This window comes from Chinchilla lanigera, unplaced genomic scaffold, assembly GCF_000276665.1.
Source record: "Chinchilla lanigera isolate Chin_1 unplaced genomic scaffold, ChiLan1.0 scaffold00051, whole genome shotgun sequence".
Classification (NCBI taxonomy): Eukaryota; Metazoa; Chordata; class Mammalia; order Rodentia; family Chinchillidae; genus Chinchilla; species Chinchilla lanigera.
Genome location: NW_004955452.1, coordinates 8,848,872 through 8,856,823, shown reverse-complemented (window position 1 = coordinate 8,856,823; position 7,952 = coordinate 8,848,872).

Genomic DNA, 7,952 nt, shown 5'->3' with positions numbered 1-7,952 from the left:
GAAGGCCCATGTACAAAGCCTGTGCCAGCCACTTTACTCCATATTCCACTTTGCCCCCTCTGTGGGTCTACCTGGTAAGCACTGTCACTTTCCACATCACCTGTGACAAAGCTCACATCAGCTGCCAAGGGTCTATTCACTGACCTGCTAGGCAGAGCTTTAAAGGGGTGAATTAGGAAGTTACCTGTTAGTGAATTCTCCATCACCATAACAAACTGGTTGAGATAATCAGCTCTAAAGAAAAAAGGTTGATTTGGCTTCACACTTTTGAGCTTCCAGACTGTGTGATCCGTCGGCCCATGGCTTTGGGCCTGTGCTAAGGTGAGGCAGCCATAACACGGCAGAAGCAGAAGATGGAGCAAAAGTGCTCATACCAAGAGCCAGGAAGCAAAGAAGCAAAGGAAAAGATGCCAGGCCTCATAATCCCCTTCCAGGACATATTCCCAGTGACCTGGGGGCCTCCCTCCTGGGCCACTTCCTAAAGGTCCCGCTGCCTCCCAATAGCACAGACCAAGCCTTTAACATATGGGCCTTTGTAGCCCTACTCCAGGGAGGTGAGCTCTAGTCTGGTTTGGGAAAGCAGAGAGGAGAGGAACCAGATGGCAGGGTGGGTAGGGGAGAGTCTGGGTAGGGTGAGCAGGCAAGGGCCATGCAGGGGCAGTCAGTTGTCCTGTAAGGTCAGCAGCAGTGTCCACATTTTGCTACTGCATGAGATGTGCCATCGTGTTTACTCCTCAGATGGTCTGTGTTGAGGCACTGTCACAGCTGGTCAGTGGTGGAGCCAGGATCAGATCCCGGTCTGTCTGAGCAGAACCAAAGGGCTCAACTGGCACATTCAGAAGAAGCTTTTGCTGCCCACATCCCTCTCTGGCTATATGAAGTGCAGCCAAGTTGCTTACCTTCTCTGTGCTTGTTTCTTTGTTTGTGAACTGAGATGGTAATACCTATGAAGTATGAGGAAAACATTTATGTCTATCAGAATTTTTCATAGGCAAAATAGAACTTTGTGTCTGAAGGAAGAAACCTAGGCAGTGGCGTTCTGGATGCTTTTGATTTCTTTTTCTTGTTTTATTGCACTGTCTGGAACTTTTAAGACAATATTGAAAGGAAGAAACATAAATACACATCCTTGTCTTGGGGTTAGGCTGTAGTGGGAAACCATTTGATCTTTTCCCCATAACTATGATAGCAATGCTAAGACTGTCACTGATGCATATCAGCAGGCTGAGGGAATGCCCTTCTGCCCCTGGTTTTCTGAGGTTTCTTCCCAAGAATGGATGTCAGACTTCATCAAATGCATTTGTGCATCTGCTGAACTGGCTGAATATTCCTTCCCTTTTAATTTGTTAACACCATGAATGTCTTTGATTGATTTTTCAATACCAAGCCAATCCTACATTTGTGGGAAAACCACTATAGGTCATAATATATTCTTTTTAAATATAGTGTTAAATTATATTTACTAGTATATTGTCTAGAAGTTGTGTCTATGATCTTCAGTTTTATAGATCTGTACTTGTCCTGCTCTGTAAGTTCTTTGCCAGGTTTTCTTATCAGAACAATGCTGGCCTCATAAAATAAGCTGGAAGGCATCATTTGTGAATTGTAAAATTAGTAATATTTCTTCCTTAAGTTTGTCCTAGAATGTACCAGACAAACTGTCTCACCCTAGAGTCCTTTTTATAGGATGTTTTGTAGCTGTAGTTTCAGTTGTTGGGGAGAGACATAGGGCTAGTCAGGCTGTCCATTTCTTGTGCAATGGTCCTGGGTAGTTGTGTTTTTCAAGGAGGTTTTTAATCTCTCATTGCTGATATTAGTCATTTCTGTTCTTTCTAATTTTTTTGCAATCTATCTGGCTATATATCTATCATTTCAGTGATCTTTTGAAAGCACCAGCTTTTGGCTTCATGATATCCTCTATTTTTCTGTTGTCAATTTCATTAAGATCTATTGTCTGTATTACTTCTTTCCTTTTGACTACTCTGGGTTTAATTTGCTATTCTTTTTTCAGTTTCTCATGGATGAACTTGAAGTCATTCATTTGAAATTATTTTTCTTTTCCAGTCCAGGAGGCCTTTGGTGCTGTCCATTTCCTCCCCAGCGCTGCTGCTGCAGCCTATACATTTGGACATGCCGATGTTTCAATTTCATTTTCATTTAGACCGAATACATCCTCTGGAGTCCCTTTGGGCCTCTCCAGTCCACAGGTCACCGTGTTTTCTGGTGTAGCAGAGAGAGACTGGCTCATCACTCACTTTCTAAGCGTTTAGTATGCTGACCTCAGTTTCCTCACCTGTTACATAAATGATTCCCATTGAGTCTTTGGCTCTATTGCCTTCTGATTATGCTTATTTTGTCTCCTTGTTTCTTGAGGAAAAAAACCAGACCTCTCCTTAAGAATTAAGTATCTCACTCATGGTTAAGGTCAAGGTGGCCCCTCCCGCCCTAGACTAACTGGAGAACCTTTGAACAGCTCCAGAGTACAGGTGCGTATCACAGCTGATCAGCTCCCTCACACCAGCTAAGGATATCAGACATGCAGGCTGATGGAATAATACAGTAATTGGTTAAATTTTTTTAAACATTATTACAGTAAAAGGCCTATTGCCAAGAACAGTGGGAGAAGTGAGTTCAAAGCAAGGGAGAGTATTTCAAGGGGGATTAGTGTGTCTTTTACTATAATCAATTTGTAAAACTTATTCCCTGGGAAATTTTGATCACTATCTGTATCATCTCATTTAATCTTCACAGCAGCCCTCTGAAGTAGGTGCAGCTCTTATGGCTATTTTATATATATTCACGTCAAGACCCAGAGATCGGTCACCTCTGTTCCAGGGTTCACCTGGAGGAGGTAGTGGAGTCGGGGCTCAGAGTGGCTTCTGTCTAACCCAAGTCTGGTCCCTGAACCCCTCAGCCACCTCCCTCTCCTGCCACCTCAGTGCCAGCTCTGTTCCCTTCCCGGATGTGGTCTGTGGATGCAGCCTGGGGACCTGAAAGCAGAGATGCAGAAGAAAAAGACGCAGAGGAATTGGAGGCAGCTTGGGCAGAAGGGGAGGAGAGACTCTTTCCAATTATGCAGAAGTCTTTTGACCTTCTCATGTTTGTTCAGCTAAGTCAATAGGGGCTAGACTTTGGTTCACCATCTTAAGCAAAAATGCAGATTAATGAGGAAAAATCTACTTTGTTAAGCTTGGAAAACATAGAGATCAACTTGAACATAATATTAGTCTGCTAAGGCCAAGGCACAGGATCCAGGCTGGGACCAGAGTGGGGACCTGCCTGTGCACATGACCATGTCCTCAGATCCTTCCAAGCAGCAGGGCCCTCACCCCAGGAAGACAAATCCCAGGGAAAGGGGGCCGAGCACTTGGGACAGGAGTCTTTGCGCTCTGCTCTCCTTTCCCTGACTGAAGGCCAGACTACTCGTGACCTTAGGAGTTTCAACCAAGCTTAGTGCAGAGGCTTTCAGGGGATGCTTCTGGACTGTCCTCTGGGCTACTCTGAGACTTGGCAGAGCAAAAATCAGGGATTTTAATGTGTGGTTGGGGATCATCTGGGCCCAAAAAGACAGGAGAGGGGAGAAGGAGAGGGGGCTCCACTTCAGCTCTGCAACTTCTTGTTCAAATCCCCTCAGCTTTAGCCAAGGTGTGTTTTTTCTCAGAGCCTCAGTTTCCACACCTCTGTAATGGGCTTGCCTCTCTTTCTTTGAGATTAAATGAGACACTGTACAGAAAAAATCAGGCACCTGGGTCATCTCTTCTGTTATGCAATCCATGTTTATGGTCACCAACAGCCTTAGGGAGCTTGCTCAGCCTCTCTGAGTGACAGCTTCCTTACCCGTGGGGGGAATGAGAATCACAGCCTGAAAAGGTTGACCTACACTGACAGCATGCTCCTGCCGGACCATACTGTGTTCTTCTCAGAGACTATGACTGATTCTAGAGACTTCTGTACCAAGGACCCACCAGTGGTTTGGGGAATTATCAGAGGATTACAGCAATGATAATTCCAGCTAGCATGGAACCCCATACCTCCCCTCTACTAACAGCTCCCTGCAGGGATTGGATTCAAGGGCAAATCACACGCCACCTCTTCTGGGAAGCCTTCCCTGATTTCCCTTCTAAGAAGGCCCTCATCTCTGTGCACACTCCTCCTTGAGCACCAGACTCCCAAACCCATGTGCCCTTTGCCCCTTTAGACAATGGGTGTCCAGAGGCTGGCACATTAATGGCCTTAATAAACCCCAATGAAGCATCCGGTTATTTAGTAGGAACTGCTCTGCCCTAGGGTCAGCTCCCGATGGCTGTCTCTGGGTTTCAGTATCCTCTGGGTTACCCTGGTCTATGGGAGCATGTGAACCCCTGAGCTGCGTCAAGGCTAGGTGGGACAACTGACCCCCTAAGATCCTGCTGCATGGAAAATTCATTTCTCATCCTACGAGGACAGTGCCCTGCACCCTCGCCCTGGCTCACTCTCTTCACAGCCTGCAGCCCCACCTGACCCTGCACACTCTGAGGGTTTGGGTTTATTTTTTCTCCCTGAACTTGAACTGGGTCAGTCTTGTCCCTTGTTAGAGGGTCTGTCTTGTCCCTGCACACAGTGATGCCCAGGCAGTGCTTGTGGAACGAGTGAATGGGTGAAGAAAAGCTCCCACGGTGGCCTTGGCCGGCGGTGACCCATCTGGCCCCAGAATCCTTCTCTGGAAAGTAGAAATAGTAACACCCGTCCTGGGAGGTGGCTCTGAGTGCTCAGGAAGAAGATGGGGATGTCTGCTAAGCTGCACGCTGCCCTGGTTTTTAGCAAATTCATACACTTCATCTTTATGACAACCCTAGAAGGGAGGACCTGTTGTCATCTCCATTTTACACTTGAGTACACTGAGGCATGAGGCAGAGAAACAAGTGGCCCTGGGTCACCAGTGAGTGGTTGATGAGCCCAGCGTGCTATGGGCACATGGTGACCCTCGGTGATGCTCATGTCCTGCCTGTCCCACTCAGCCCTCACCCTATGCCTCAGTGGCCACTGCCTGCCTCTATGTGCCCTGGAAAAGATGGCTGAGATTGAAGGGGACAAAGAGTAGGGAACTGTGCTTGGGCTGGTAGTGGAAATGAAGGAAAGCGGGGTGTTTTCAGGTGTGTATGGACTTGACCTCAGAGAGTCTCAGACATTTATTAGGCACCTGCTGTATTTCAGGTCCTATGGATGCAGCAGAAAACCAGGACGGCCATGTTAGATCCTAACACAGCACTTGGGTGGGGCGCAAGGAGGAGATTACACGTGCAGCTCAGAAGCGCGAACTAGAATCAGTTCACAGACAAGCTGCCACACGGACACCGGCAAGCTGATGTCCTCGCATTACTGGTCCTCTGAAGCACATGAATATAAAGGAGGAGTAAAGGAGACCTGGGCTCACCTCTGTCTTCAAGGATCTTTGTGCTTAGGCAGGAGCTAAGTCATCCTCTTGCTGGGTAGGGATGTCCAAGCTCCACAATGCCCAGAGCACAGGTGACCCTCAGGGCCTGGCCAGGTTCTCTTGCAGGGCAGGGGGCAGGGCGAGGGCGGGTGGGGCAGCAGTGGGGTGCAGTGTTCCAGAGAGTCAGTCAGCCAAGCTTGTGTGTTCTGGAGGGGGCTTGTGGAAAGAGCGCTTCTCTGATCAAACTACACACACTCCCACACACATGCACACGCACACACGCCTGCACACACACAATCCACGTGTGTACACATGTTTCTCTTCAAAGCAACAGAGCCAACAGGACATACAGAGAAGATCAGGTCCAAAGGTATAAGTCTCGGAGCACAAAGGCCTGGAACCAGGACCACAGATACCTGAGGGCAGGAGATGGATTCTCAGCAACAGAGGAAAAGAGACTTCACCTTACCCATCCTTTGGCTCTATTTGGCCCGCTGGATTGGAGGAGGCCACCACTTTGTTGGGAGTGGATCCTTATGTGCGGTCCACTGACTCCACATTCATCTCCTCCAGCAGCACCTCACGGACACACAGAAATCCTGGTCCACTGGCCGTCTGGGGATCCCTTCACCCAGCGAGGTTGTGACACAAAAGTAATCGCGTATACACTTGTACAATCAGCACACATAGGCGTGTGCACACAGGTACAGAACACGCAGCTACACACACATGTGAACAAACAGGGGCATCCAGATGGGGGCACCCCTTCACATGCACATTCACCCCCTGCATACACACACAGACGAACCCTATTTCTGTCTTGGGACGTGTCCCACTCCACTCCCACACTGTTTGGTGACTACTGGGTGTTGGTGGCTACCCGTCCCCCGGACTATGACCTGCTCTGGGAAGGCGAGGACACGCTGGGGTGGGAGATAGCTCATTGTTGCTTGTGCAGCACACAGCAGGTGCTCAATAAGTGGGCTTTTGTGGAATGAACAAGTGTAGCAAGGAAGAGAGTGAACGGGCCTCATACTGTGCATTGCACTGACAGTGTGTTAAAGGGGACTCTGCAGATCCACTGCAGTGCCCTCCCCACACTCCTGGAGATCAAAGACTTTAATAGACACAAGTGCCTGAGGTTTGTTTTGCTTTGTAAGCACAAATCAGCATAGGATTAAGACAGGGAACGAGGGCTAGGCGGAGCTGCTCCACACCCAGAGCTCACTGTCTGGCTGCAGAGGCTTCGATAAGGACTCCACACTCAGCAGGGTGTCCAGGGCATAGAGGAGCAGTGGACACTTATTGAGCAGTTACTGTTGCCCAGTACCTAGTCCAGTGCCTCACCTGGCTAGCCATCTTGCCTGCATGTCACCCATTCAATGGAAGAGCTGCCCCTGCTTGACACATGGGGAGACTGAGGCACAGAGAGGTGAGACCACTCGCTCAAATCCTCACGAGTGGTGAGTGGAGGGATGGCTGAAGCTGAGGCTCCAGAATGACACGGCATGGTTTAAATACTTTCCCACTTGTGACACTCCAATCTTGGGTCAATCATTTGGAAAACGGGGTCATGGGGATGCCCCAGAGAGACAACTGGGAGGATGACAGGAAGTGAAAAAGCATCCAGTAGGTGCTCCATCAAAGGTGCCCATCCAGAGATGAGTGAGGCCAGCCCCTGGCCCTGACACTAGCACTGGGAGGGCCTTCAGACCATGGGGCCTCAAAGTTCCCATTCCAGAAATGAGGACTCCGATGCCCCAGCAGAGAAGATCACTGTCCCAGGCTGCTGGGGTCAGATTATGAGTCACGTCTTCTCATCCCTGGGCCCGAGCTCCTTGCTCACCCACAGCTGTGGTGATTGTGGTTGCCGCCAGTGAAACAAAGGGAGAAGAAGGAATGAGGAGCCCAGCTGACTTGCAGGGACTCGGGCTGGTACTCCCTGCACTCCTCACCAAGGGTGGAGGCTGAGCATGGGCCATGGTCTCACTGTAGCCCACCCATGCCCAGCCCTGGACCTGGGGACCCACAGGAGCTCTCATACCCCACACTCCTCAGCTGGTCTCAGATGACACCACCTCCTGCCCAGCGACTTCTCCTGCCTCCCCTATTCTGCCATATCCACACCCTTCTCTCCCCTGGAGTCAAGACCATCCACTGAGCACCATTGCTAGAGGCCTCGCTCTCAGGCAACTGGTTCTCCTAACATCAATCTGCAGAAAGATTAATATGCCAACCAAACGATTGGCCCCTTACCTTGAGACCCTCTAGCTGGTCCTTTCCTTCACCTGCACTCACACACAGCCCTGCATACATCCTGGAGCTGCTGCCTCTGCTCTCCAGGCCCAGGCCCAGGCCCTTCACGTGGTGCCTGCCCCCAAGCCAGGCTGCCCTGCCAACCCCAGAAAGGGGAGAAGCCTCTGCGGTCACCCACCATCCCCAGTCCACTAATCGTGGCCAGAGGGATGGGCAGGTCCAGTCTCCTGCACTCCTAATAAGGCGGTGATCCACTGATATGGATGAGAATCTCTGACAGCAA